Consider the following 13,349-nt stretch of genomic DNA (forward strand, 5'->3'; position numbering starts at 1 on the left):
AGAAAGAAAGAAAGAAAGAAAGAAAGAAAGAAAGAAAGAAAGAAAGAAAGAAAGAAAGAGAGAGACATGCACACATGTGGGTGAGTACATAGATAGATTTCCTACCTGTGGCCCCTGAGAGGGACTGCCAGCAATGACACTCCAGGAGCCGTGAGTGAGCACAGCCAGCAGTCAGAAACCTGGTTTCTGGATCCTGTTCTTCCATAAAAGAAATAGGGCTCCTTGAAGAAAGCACAGGTTCTAGAGCTGAAGCAGGGAAAACACAAAGTGAGCCTCGAACATGCAGTACCAGAGAACGAGGAAGCAGAAAGACAGCAAACGAGGCACAAGGACACAGGGGTCAAACTGAGAGTCCCCGTGACCAAGGCTAGAACAATCTGAGCAACCAGATGAGAACGGTGGGAAACTATAACCCCAAGAAAAGATACCCACGAGTCCACACTGATTAGAAAACAACTGAATAAATAAATAGGTAAGTAAATCACAGAGGCGAGACCACTTCCTTCATTTGCTCTGGGAGAAAGAGCTTCACCCCCCATCCTCTGAGTGTGGGCTGGACCTAGGGAGTCACTCCCAATGAGCAGAGTGCAGAAAAGGAAAAACAGGAGCTTCAAGTGCAAAACCTGGCAGAGCCACCTTAAGTATTTGGTTCAAGTTAACCTCACAACTGGGAAGTCACATTGATGTCATGCATTTCCCCATATGCTGCAAAGAAAAACAGCAGCTCACCTCGGTGCTGTTCTCCCAAAAACCCAAAGCCATGGCCTAATCGTGAGACTGCGTCAGACAAACCCAAACGAGAGACATGCAACAGAAGTAAAGACCATGAAAAATAAGAAGCGTCGTAGATGGGGGAAGACACAAAAACAAAATGCAATATGGTATTCCAGACTGGATCACAGGGTGGAAAAAGAACATTAGTAGAAAAACTAGATAAAGCATTATCTGTAGCAGTTGATCATATGGTACTATGTTAGTCCTATAAGCTGCATCTAAGAAAATGAACTAATGAAGAAAAAAAGGTTATTCTGGCTCACAATTTTAGCTGTTCAGGCCATCACGGTTGACTTCCTTGCTTTGGGCCTGTAGCAAGGCGACATGCTGTGGTGGGAGTACACAGTGGAAGAAGCTATTTCCCTGGTCATGAAATAGAAAGACAAAAAGAGGAAGGGAGCTGGGCTCCCACAATCCCCTTCAAGGACACACCCCCAGTGACCTCACTTCCTTCCAGTAGACCCTGCCTTCTGAAGACTCTACCACCTACCAAGAGCACCACTGGCTGGGGACCAAGCCTGTAACACATGACCTTTAGGAGACATTCAGGACCCAAACCATAGCACATACCAATGTTAACTTTTTAGAAAAGTTACTCAGGGAAATATGATCTGTAGAAAAGGACCACTGCAACTGTATTTAAAAGTAAGAGCAGAACCTAAATCACTAAATACAGGGTGCCAGTCACAGTAGCCAAGGACCAGATATGCCACTCTTTGAAATGAATTCAAGGAGCAGCCCAGGCCAACAGGAGAGAGGCCTGGGTGGGAGCACGGCAGTGAGGGGTGGAGGAGGCCATGAGCAAGGAAACCTGCACGGCCTCTCATGATTTCTCAGTGACAGGAGCAGGCTCCCCGGACATCACTGTGTTGAACCAGTCAGTTCCTCCCTCTGGACGAAGTCATCCTATGGCAGCTGTTTCTCTGAAAGGGACTTGTTTTGTGATCAGGACCCATTGTCAGGGGAAAAAAGTTCTTCTCCCACACAAATGCCAGGCAGGAAATGGTGCCAAATGATCACAGGACCCTCATTTTCTGCAACAGTGATTGCTTTGTGTAAAGGGGGCAAGACGCCAGGGCAACTGCTGGGGAAACTGCTGGCTGCCCAGCATTGTAAGGTCCTGAGCATGTGGGGAATTTCAGACTTAGGCCACTGGAAGAAAAAAGAATGCCGCCACATGATCTCTGTCGGCTTGGGGGTACCTGTCAGGGCAACAGTCGAGAAAAATTGTCTTTCCTGCTTCTTGGTGGCGTGACAGCAGAACCCTCCAGAGAAGACAACCTCTAACCCTAAATGCCCCCTGGAATGAGTGGGTCTCCAAGGCAGCCAAGTTTCTAGCCAGAAGGCTAATTCCTTTAAGAGTTCAGTAATTTGGTTTTCATCAAGATGTTTCTAAAACGTGTCACTTCTCCACTTCTTAAACAGAGCTTGCAAAATGCAAATCCACCTTTGCTTGGTGGTTGAAAGTCCACGCAGTGAGCGTCATTTATACCATGTGCTGAAAGGCGAGGCCGGAGACTCAGAAGTGCACTCCGCATTCGGGACACATGCTGAGTGGGCGGTGATGTCAGCCATGGCCCTGAAATTTGCTTTCTTGAAAGAATCCCTGACATCAGCTTGTTTTTCCTTCAGAAAAGTGCAATGCATGTTCCTTCTTCTTCACAAAGGCAAAGCGGGACACTGGCCCCAGAACCTGCGACCTTAGCCAAGTGATGTCATCCTTTAGTGCTACATCTGTAAAATCAGGAATAATGTTTTAAAATTAGATAAGACATGTTTAGAATCTTCATTAAAACCCACGCTTGGGAGCAAGGGTTATAGCTAAATGGCACAAATGCCTGCCTGGCAAACACAAGGTCCTGAGCTTGGTTCCTGGTATCAAAAAAAAAAAAAAAATTAAAACCCGTGCTTGGAAATGTTGGCATAAACGAAGTATTCTGAACATATTAACTGCAATGGTCACTATCTACAGGTGAAGAACTGTCCCCAGATCTGGTTAATCCAGTCGATCTCCTTTTGCTGTGCGCTCACTAACACCGACCAGCTTGAGGCCTGGGGAGCCGCTCTGCTGGTGACCTCGCCCTGAGGTCTCCTGTGTCCACTCACCATCGTGTCTGTTCTTACCTAGTGTGCGCCTTTTCAAATAAGAAACTGCAAAAAGAGATGCTGCCCTGGCTCAGGTCCTTCTGGACCTGGGTCTCTTGCAATCCAGACCACGACAGCCAGGAAGGAAATGCTCTGCCAATACACACTCAGGGCTTGGTCAAATGGGCGGCCAGATGGTTAGGCAACTGCCGGAGCTGCAGAGGGGAACGGTGACCCTGCCCCCTGTAAGCCTGTGTGCCTCAGGGTGAATCCAAGGAGGGGCTGGTTCCTGGCTACAGTAGAACAGGAAGGGCCTGGGAGGTATCGGGTTAGTAATTATTGTACCCGTAGTTATTGCACTCTGATCAGGCCTGCAATCTCCCAAACGAGTGGAAGGCATAAATAAATGAGACAATTGAAATGATTTTAGGGCTCCAGGAGGTCTCTCTTACAGAATTTGAGATTCTCTGTGTTAAGACAAAAACTTCTCTGGCCAGGCTTGGTGGTGCATGCCTGTAATCCCAGCACTCAGGAGGCTGAGGCAGGAGGATCGTTGCAAGTTCGAGACCAGCCTGGGCTACGAAGTGAGCTCAAGGGTAGCCTGAACTGCATATCAAGACCCTGCCCCAGAAAGACAAAAAGAAAGTCTTCTCTGGGCAGCCTGTATTTATTAGGTTTTTTAACAAAGGAGGAGGATCCTCAAGAAAACATGGGAATCTTGCAGGACCATAGGAAATAATTTCCCAAGTAGCAAATTAAGTCAGTCAGGAGAACTACCTCACCTTTAGGTTGGCATTTACTGTAGGAGTGTGGAGCCTGCGGTTACCGTCTCTTTAAGTTAATTGGGGTGGGAGCCAGATATCCTCAACTGCGGCCTTATCTTGTCCCTTACAGCATCACAGCTTCACAGGCCAACACAGGCCTCAGCAGGGATCACTGACTCACAGAGGTTCGCTTACTATAAGTCTGTTGCCCATCTCCAGACAAGGTGCCTAGGCTTTGGAGAACTCACAAGTAAACATGGAAAGCCAACTGGTTAATATCAAATCCTGCTCAGAGCAACTTCAGACTGGTCTCCATCAGGAGGGCATGGCTTGTAGACTTCATTGTGAACTTGGGGCTCGTGGACTCTCCAGGCAGCCAGCATGTCCACGGCCATGCCCATGTTGCACTGTTCCTCTAAAGCAATGCAGGAAATCACTCTCAGGGCTCAAGATCCCCTTTGTGCCAGTGACATCACCTGTAGGTTTCCAGGGGAGTCAGCACCCAGAGCACCCTCTGCCAGGGTGGGGGACTCTGAAACTTCCCTCAGAGGATTTAGAACTCCTGAAAGAGGTCGAAATCCTGGGGGCCTCTTTCTGTACCCCACCGCCTTAGGTCACCCTCCCCACACCCTAGCCTTTCCCGAGAGGCCACTCCCACCCAGCGCACCACCCAGGATGCCAGGAGCGCATGCACCAGCCCCGCTGGGACGGGCAGGCAGACCCCAGACTGCCCTGCCAGCAGCCTCCCTGCACCTGCCAGCGGCAAAGGGCAGCCCTGCAGCCCGCAGGCACTCTCGCATGGTGGATGCCAGCCTGGGTGCTTCTGGGTTCTGCCACGCGCACTGCCTGCCCCTCCTCAGCGAGGCTCAGAATCCGTCTCTCTTTTTGTTTGTTTGTTTTGTTTTGTTGATTGCCGTTTTTCTTTTCAAGGAATATTTAATACACAAGGTAGAAGATGTAATTTTACGTTAATGCATCTATGGGTAAAAAAGACCTTCTTCGTGTGTGTACACTCAGTACAACTGAAGGCTGCTGTAATTGAAACTCTACAACGTCAGAATTTGAACAGGTGCCAAGTGTTCTCTTCTTTTTGTGCAGGTGGGAAAAGAAAATGCCTGTGAAAATCATTTGAAGCTTGGACAATAATTCCACAACTCTACTCCTCAGGATCATTCTGTTGTCGTCAGGATTCAGACGGCACAAGGGAGGCTTCCATTCAGCCTTTCCGGGAGGACTGTCAGCCTGCCAGATCTCCTGGATCTGCACAACGCAGGTGGCGATCACACAGCAGGAGCGAGGCAGTTGTTCCTTCACGCAGTTCTCCCAAGAGCTGCTGCTGCTGCCGCCGCCGCCGTCAGCTCACCTGTGCTCAAGTCCGTGCCACAAGGTGACCTAACTCTGAATGCTCCGCTTGAATTTGAACCAACGTTTCCTAAGGTCAAAGCCAGAGTTCTGAGCAAGGACCTCGGAATGATGAGCTTGGACTCCGAGCTGCCCACGCCCTCGAGCCTGGCCTTGTGTTTAGTCAGCACTTCTGCCACCGTCACTCCCACCACACCAGGGCCTGGAACCATGCAGCCAGCATCAAGAGCACCTTTTGTTTTGTTTTGTTTTGTTTTGTTTTGTTTTGTTTTTGAGACAGGGTCTCACTGTACAGTTCAGATTGGTCTTGAACTCACTATGTAGCCCAGGCTGGCCTCCCACTCACAGTGATTCTCCTGCCTCGGCCTCCTTAGTGCTGGGATTACAGCCATGCGCCACCACGCCTGGCCTTCGATAACATTTTTTGGTTTTTGTTTTGTTTTGCTTTGTTTGTTTTGTTTTGTCTTTTTGAGACAGGGCCTCACTATGCGGTTCAGGCTGGCCTTGAGCTCACTTTGTAGGTCAGGCTGGTCTCGAACTCATGACGACCCTCCTGCCTCAGCCTCACGAGTGCTGGTGATAGCATTTTTGACAGTTCTCCACCCATCTCTTATTGCGCCCTTGATCTGAGTGAAAGTGTGCTTATTTGGTCCTTTGACAAATAATATGACAGAGCTAGAACTCTTTCTCAATAAAGGTGAACTTCTCTTCTCCCAAAGCACACTCATAAACCAGTCTGCATGTCCTGAACAGTCTGGATTCCGGTCATCAAAGGGCTGTAGAGCCACCCCACCACAAGCAGGAGTCAGGCTCTCTGCATTTCTCCTTTTAGCTCTAGCAAAGCTCCTACGCCTTCTTTTGCAAGAGCATCCAAGAAAAGGGGATCAATCGCCTTTTGATTAGTAACAACAAATCCTCTATCTGAATCACCACAGACCTTCTCTTTCAGTTCTACCTTTTTTTTGCAGGGGGAGGGGGTCCTCACTATATAGCCCAGGCTGACCTTGCTGGCCTTGAACTCACTATGTAGCCCAGGTTGGTCTAGAACTCATGGTAATCCTCCTGCCTCAGCCTCCCCAATGCTAGGAGTACAAGCATGCACCAGAGTGGATAGCTGTTAGTCTGTAAGTTCCCACACCCAGCCACTTCTACTGTTTTTTAACTCTATCTTCAATGAATTTTCTTTCAGCTTTTACTAGCTTTTCTCTTTCTTCTGCACTCTTGTAGAAAAAGCCAGAATTCACTTCTGTTTTCTCATATTCCAAAGAGACATTGCACATGAAGGTGTACACATTTTCCACTCTTTTTTTCACACCAGGATGCTATAGTGTGCAGCCCCAGGAAATTCTACCCATGTCTTCTGGAAAAGTCTGGCACCCACTCTTTATTAGCACACATGTACATGCACATCTGCCCCACCTCTCCTCACTGACCAGAAACTCCCGGAAGTGGTGAGCAGAAGCCCAGGCTGTTGGGGGGCCCTCTCCTGGAAACTGCAGGGGCAGCGTGGTGCTCTGGCGTACCGTGGGTGTGCCCTGCCTATTCATTTTTACTTTTCCCTTCCTCTTTTTCTTTCTCACCTTCAGTTCTTCTCTCTCTCACCCCTCCTTCCTCTCTCTCCTGCTCTACCCCTTCTTCCCCCACTGCCTGCCTGGCCTGGCCACCCAGTAGGCCTGAACCCCGACTCTCCCAGCCTCTCCTGGCCCCACAAGCGGCCTCTACCCCAATCCTGTGAGTCCCTGACTACTTGTCCATGGACTCTGACTCCTCCTCTGCCCTGCCCATCCATACTGATGCAGGTGGCCAGTTAAAGGGGTCAGGTCTACACTGACTGGATCACGTATCACTGCTCCCCGAGGGGTGTACAGTCAGGGGGTGCAGCTGCATGGAATTCCACCTCCTCATAGTTTTCAAAACACTGCCATGCAAATTAGTGTTCATTTCACTGGGTGTGATAATCATATGGTATCTATGAGCTTTCTAAGCGATGTGTTCTTTGACATTTGTACAGGTGAAATGGTCTGGTATCATGATTTTGCTTCAAAGTAAGTGGGAAGCCAGTGGGCAGGTGGGAGACAGCGCCCGAGTGGGAAGGAGGGGCCTTAGCCTGGTGTTCCCTGGCACTGGGCCATGAGTACATGAGGACTCCTTATGCTCTTCCGGCTGCTCAGAAACAATACCCAGGCCGCATCAAGAGAAAGAAGGACGTCATGAACAATCAGCAGAATGTGAATAGTTACTGAACCTGGGTGATGAAGCCATGTGGGTTTGTTGTGCTAGTTTCTCTATGTTTGAAAGCTACCATGACAAAAATAATTTAAATTTTTTAACAGATGTCACCTTATCATGAATCCCTGGGCAACGTAAAATGGGCCGTGGGGCCCTGCGTGCGCTGCTGCAGTGCTGGGGGACAGGCGCTTCTCCCAGTCCTCAAGTGCAGCTGCTGCCTCCTCTCTCAGACGGGCACCTGGACTGCCCCAGAGACCGGCCCTTCCCCGGCTCGGCAGGGCTGCTCTGCCACCTCCGTGCCTTTGCCCATGCAGTGCCCTCCACGTGAACCACCCTTCCCTGCCGGCTGATCAGCTACCTCATTCTCCCTCAGCCTCAGCCCCGCTTCTGGCAGGTCTGCCCTCCTCGGCTTTGTGCCACCACTGAAGCTTACACGGGCTTCTCTGCCTGGAGCTCCACTGTCCTCTGCTTGCCTGGTCTGCGCCCCACACCAGACCCTCAGGAGTAGGGACAGCTTTTCACCCAGCTTTCCACCACCATAACTGCAGATGCCACCTCTGTACTCCGGACTCCCCCGTCAGCAGCACAGGCTCCCTCTCCCAGGCCCAGACCCCGAACTTCCTCCCCGGTGCTCTGCAGGCCGCTGAGAGCCAGTGTGCCTCAAGCTCAGCATGCTGTCTCAGTGTACCCCTCCTGCTCAGCGTGGGCAGGTGCACTCCTTCGAGTGACTCAGCCCCTAAGTCAGCGCTCTCCGCTCCACACTCCTCCTTCCTCCGCTCCTGTTGCTCCATGTCTTCCATGGTTCTCAGGTGCATCCACCTCTGTCACCCTAACAGCCCCCGCCTTGTGCAGCTGTCATTATCTCACACCAGGGGGCTGCAGGGCCATCTCACCTGTTCTCTGAGGTTGCACCTCCACCCCTGTCACCATTGAAAACCTGGTCTTTCTAGGAGGCCCTTCCTGAAAGGCCAGTATGACTCTATTATGCCCTAAAAGAATTATTTCGTGTCTCCCTAAAGACCAGATTCCTTGGCATGTAACACGGCTCACTAGGTCCTTTGCAACTGACCCCGGCTTGTGCCACACCGTCATTTCTCTCCCCTCAGACCCTGCGCTCCAATCCCAGGGCACATGCACAGCAAGCTCCAGCCATCCGGAAGGCTCCCAGCTCCAACCAGCCTCACGCTCTCCATGGGGCACTCACAGAGCTCTCACCGTGCTCTCACCGAATATCACACACGCTCCCCGCATTCCTGCCCTGGGGCCACCTGCCTGCTTCTGGAGGACGGTGGTGAGCTGAAGTCATGTGACCTTTCCAAGGCTAAAGCATTTCCGCTCCAGTACCACCGCCAACTTCACACCTCCCTCCTGCCCCCTTCCTTCTTTCTCTCTCCCTCCCCAACTCGCTGCTTCTTCCCGTCACATGCTGAGACAGCGGAGTCCTGGCGGACACAGCCTGAACCTCAGAGTCACCCCGAGACGACTCAGTCCTCACAGCCGTGCTGTGCTCACATCGGCCTGTGCAGAGGAGGAGTAAGCTTCTCTGCACTGAGCGACTAAGAAGAGCTTGCGGGCTTCGCTGTTCCCACAGCACAGGCGTCTTCTCCAACCCACACGCTCCGCCTCGAACAAGCTTCCCTGCCCCTCTCCACCGCCCCTCCCGCCCGGGGTCACTCGTTTTCCTTCAGATCTAGCTTGCCCGTCCCTTCCTCCTGAGCCCCAAGGCTACTCCTGGGTCCATACTTAGAACTTCCTTAGGAGCACGAAATCCCCCTTAGCACTCTGAACCCTGGATTGTAACTGGCCCTCCGTTCCCGTTTCTCCCCATCGGGTCTGAGAGGGTGGGGCCAGGACCTGCCCCTCACAGCAGCACGGCCACACCTGACACGGGGCCTGCAGGCAGCATATGCAACCAATATGGGTCGGTGAATGGGTAAGTTTTGTATTCACGGACTTGGTGCCTAACTTGTCAAATACTTGATGAATGAATAAATGAATGAATGAATGGCTTCTCAACCCTCAAAATCAAACAACAAAAAAAGATTTGGGGCGTCAGATGCCGTCTCCTGGATGCTGACATGCCAGTGTGTGTGTCCTTTTCTCGCTTTCTTTTCCCTTCTCTTTGCACTGTTGCAGTGAACACTTTAGCATTCTGTTTTTGGTTGACAGTTGCCCAAACTGCCATTATAGAAAGCGTCCTAGACACTACAGTACTAAGACAATGTTAAATGTATCATTTGCCTCTATAACAATGTACTGTGGTAAGTTTTGACCCTGCTTCATACCACATACCTTTCTAGTCAAAGTGGTATTGTAAACATTCAGTGACAACAAATCAGTGTTGATGATAAGTCCAGGATCCTCCGCAATGTGCTTGAAAACACAAACCTTTTGGGTTAAAAGCTTGAACATCTCTTAGGAAGAACTTGTCACATGGGTGTGGAATCTCTGGTTACTCCCTGTATGAACTGTACTAGCTGTTGGCCATCAGACTCCTGACTCTTTCTGCCTCAAGTAAGCTAAAACAATATTTTTTCTTGTATTCCCATATTTCCAGACAACTAGTTTTTTTGCTTTTTGTCTGTTTGAGACAGGCTTTCACTATGCAGTTCAGGCTGGCCTTGAGCTCTCTTTGTAGCCCAGAATGGTCTCAAACTCCAGTGATCCTCCTTCTTCAGCCTCCAGAGTGCTGGGATTACAGGTGTGAGTCACAACACCTGGCTAAGACAATGAGTTTTGTAAAAAGATTTGTGTTCAAAAAAAATATCTCAATACTTAACCTATGAAACTATGCCCACAGATGATTTTCGATACACAGATTAGTATACCCACGCCTCAGCTCTACTCTAGACCAATAGTCAACTCTCACGGTTTGTGTGTAGATGTCCCCCCAAAGCCTCACACACTTTTAGATGGGGCTTTTCCAGAGGTAGCTAAGTCTAGAGTTTGTGATTGATTCATGGCTCAGTGCTAGGATTAAGGGTGCTGAGGTTAAGTGTGGGTGATTGCTGAATCAGTTCACTGATTGGGGTGGCAACGCCCTAATCCTAGGGGTCTGGGTAAGATATAAGAGGCAAAAAGAGTTTTCTTTCTTGCTCTTGTTGCTTTTGCTGTCCTCCAGGCCATGAACTCTTGCCCCTCTGCCATATGTCACCCTGCCTTGGAGCCAGCTGGTTATGGATTGAAACTTCCACAAATTGTGAGCTAAATAAACCTTTTCTCTTTTAACTTTGGATGTCAGGTATTTTGTCTCAGCAATGAGAGAAAAGTAACTAAGACATCAACTATTTCACTTTATTGAATCTTTAGTCTCTTTTTTAGTAATAAACTATTTTTAAAATTGAGGAATTGGGAAAGCAGGAAGTTCCTATTTTATACTCAGCTGGGAAACCAAACACAAAAGTTGAAAATCTACAGCCAAGCCCCCCATTTCACGTGTGTCTAACTTTCTCTCTCCGTCACCTGTTGGAGCCACAGTAGGTCCCACACTGGCATCAGAAGAGCAGCTAAGTAAATAGGGCCAGCATCTGAAGCTCTGGTGCCATCTAAGGACACAGCTGTCCCGCAAAGCCACAGGCACTACTGTGGAGTCAGGTGGCTGGGAGGGCCGAGGATGGGCTGCACAGCCCCTGTCCTTAGCTTTCAGAAGCCTGTGGCGGTGGGCAGGCCCTGCAGCTTCTCCATTTATCATGTGCAGGGGAGCCAAGCGGTACCCAGGGAAAACTGCTCTAATTTTCTCCAAGGGTTTCAGCTCCATCTGGGAGAAACTTTGAGAAATCAGAGGAGAAAGAGCATCAGTCAGATGCAGTCAGATTTATCGGGCATGCATGGGCCTGAGCCCTGGGAAGGAATATCAGAGAAGTATGCATGCCTTCAAAGCATGCAAAGGTCTGAACCTCACAGGGAACAAGACCCACACAGAATTGAGGACATGAGGGAGAAAGCAACAGGATGACACAAGGCAATGTGTAATCAAGCACTACATTATACAGTTCAGGACTTACGAGGGGTCGAAAATGCAAAGGAATGATGGGACGAGGTGGCGGGGACAATGTTTGCTGCTGGATGTCTGCTCTGTGCCAAGTTCTACATATATTACTGGTTCATTTTTACAACCCCTATGAGATCGGTTCAGAGCAACTAAATTACTTAGCCAGAGCTGATGAATGGCAGAGCCAGCATTTTTTTTTTTTTTTTTTTTGGTCTTTTTGAGACAGGGTCTCGCTATGCAGTTCAGGCTGGGCTTGAGCTCACTTTGTTGCCCAGGCTGGTCTCGAACTCTCAACGATCCTCCTGCCTCAGTCTCCCAAGTGCTGGGAGTACAGGTGTGTGCCACCACGCCTGGCTCAGAATTTTAATCCGGATCTAACCTCAAAGCCTGTATTCCAGGCCAGCTCCTGCGCAGCACCTCATTATGGGTATGATTTGTTATGACTGAGATCTGAGCTGACCTTCACGCATACCATTTTCAGCCCCTCACTCTGTCTAGAAGGGAAGCTGTGCCAGTTAATCTTGATGGTCATCCTGACTGGATTAAGAGGCTCCCTGAGAAGTGACTGGGCTGTGAGGGCACCAACCTCATCACACATGGGTGAGCTCACAGCTGAATGAGCTGGAAGAGGAAGGCTTAGCTGGAGGAGTGGGTCGGGGTGACCGTGGGGATTACCGACCCCTTCCTCTCTGGCTTGTTCCCCACTCCCTGTTTCCCCAGCGCCGTGAGCCGAGCGGCTCTCCTCTGCCAGGCCCTTCTGCCCTGACGTTCCTGCCTTGGAGCCGGCCGACCATGGACTGAGACCTCCAAAACCAAAAGCCACAGTAACCCTCCTCCTTTAAGTTGGGGGTGTCGGGTATTTTGTCCCAGCAAAGGGAAAGCTGATCAATATGGAGATATTACTAGCTTCATTTGACACTCAGAGAAAGGAGGGCTCAGAAAAGTCACTGTGCCAAAGAGATGCGACGAAGGACACTGCGAAGTCCCTCATTGCAAATACAACTCAGTGTGACTAAAATTCCACGTGTTCTCATTTTCTCTCATTCTTGACTTTTATTTGAGCCAAAAATATTTTAGAAGTACGCATGGGTGTGGTATTTTAGCACTCGTGTACATCTCGTGCTCAGAGATCATCTATTTCTCAGAGCCAAGTAGATAACAAATTTTACTGCAGCTCTACTGACCGAGGCCACGGTCTCCGTTCACCCTCCCTTGGTTATTTCCATCAAATGTCATGGATGCGCCATTTGAGGTCAACTTCACTTTATGGGCTTTTGTGGCTTCTTGGTATTTTCCCAATTGGCATCAATGTTTGTAAAAGTATATAAACACTCCTATCCACCAGGCAGAGTACTAACCCTTTTCCTCTTCGTACAAATTTCATTCCATAGAGGACGATACTGAGGGTCAAGGAATTAGGTCACTTACTCCAGAATAGAACATAAAACTAGTTACTTGTAGAGCAGATTTCCTGTATCCAGCACCAGAACGTGCTTTTTGTCTTCCTCGGTAAAAAATGACAAGCCAGGTATGGTGGCGCATGCCTGTAATTCCAGCACTTGGGAGGCTGAGGTAGGAGGATGCCTGCAAGTTTGAGACTAGACTGGGCTACATAGCAAGACCCTGTTTTTTTAAAAAAAAATTTTGATACAACTACAAACACACTCAGTCACCTTATCTTTGACAAAGGGGCCAAACATGTTCAATGGAAGGAAGATACCCTCTTTAATAAATGGTGTTGGAAAAATTGGCTTTCCACATGCCCAAGACTAAAGCTAGACTCATGTCTTTCACCATGCACTAAATTAAAGTCAAAATGGATCAAAGATCTAAATATTAAAACAGAAATACTAAATTTACTGGAAGAGAAAGTAGGTAAAAATCTTGATGACATTAGGGTAGGCAGAGAGTTCATGAACAAAAACCAAACCACGGGAAATACTTCAAAGAATCAACAACTGGGATCTCATCTTATTGAAAAGTTCTTGCACATCTAAAGAAGTCAGCAATAGAGTAAGAAGGAAATCCACGAATTGGGAAAAATTTTAGCCACCTGCCCCTCAGACAAAGGACTTCTATCTAGGACATATACAGAATTTTAAAAAATCAGGCCCCCCAAATTCAAAGACCCAATCCAAAAATGG

General features: G+C 49.0%; 1 long non-coding RNA gene and 1 pseudogene across 1 annotated transcript in view; both read right to left on the bottom strand.

Annotated features, from left to right (window-relative positions):
* LOC106147145 overlaps positions 1-1,124 on the bottom strand; it is a 24,234-nt gene extending 23,110 nt beyond the window's left edge. Inside the window, exons 1-2 of the long non-coding RNA XR_001231913.1 lie at positions 1,038-1,124; positions 106-246 (exon numbers count right to left, since the gene is read on the bottom strand). This is a non-coding gene — a long non-coding RNA (uncharacterized LOC106147145). The remainder of the gene's footprint in view (positions 1-105; positions 247-1,037) is intronic.
* Positions 1,125-3,901: 2,777 nt separating this feature from the next.
* LOC102010940 lies at positions 3,902-8,014 on the bottom strand (annotated as a pseudogene).
* Positions 8,015-13,349: the final 5,335 nt, after the last annotated feature.

This window comes from Chinchilla lanigera, unplaced genomic scaffold, assembly GCF_000276665.1.
Source record: "Chinchilla lanigera isolate Chin_1 unplaced genomic scaffold, ChiLan1.0 scaffold00122, whole genome shotgun sequence".
NCBI lineage: Eukaryota > Metazoa > Chordata > Mammalia > Rodentia > Chinchillidae > Chinchilla > Chinchilla lanigera.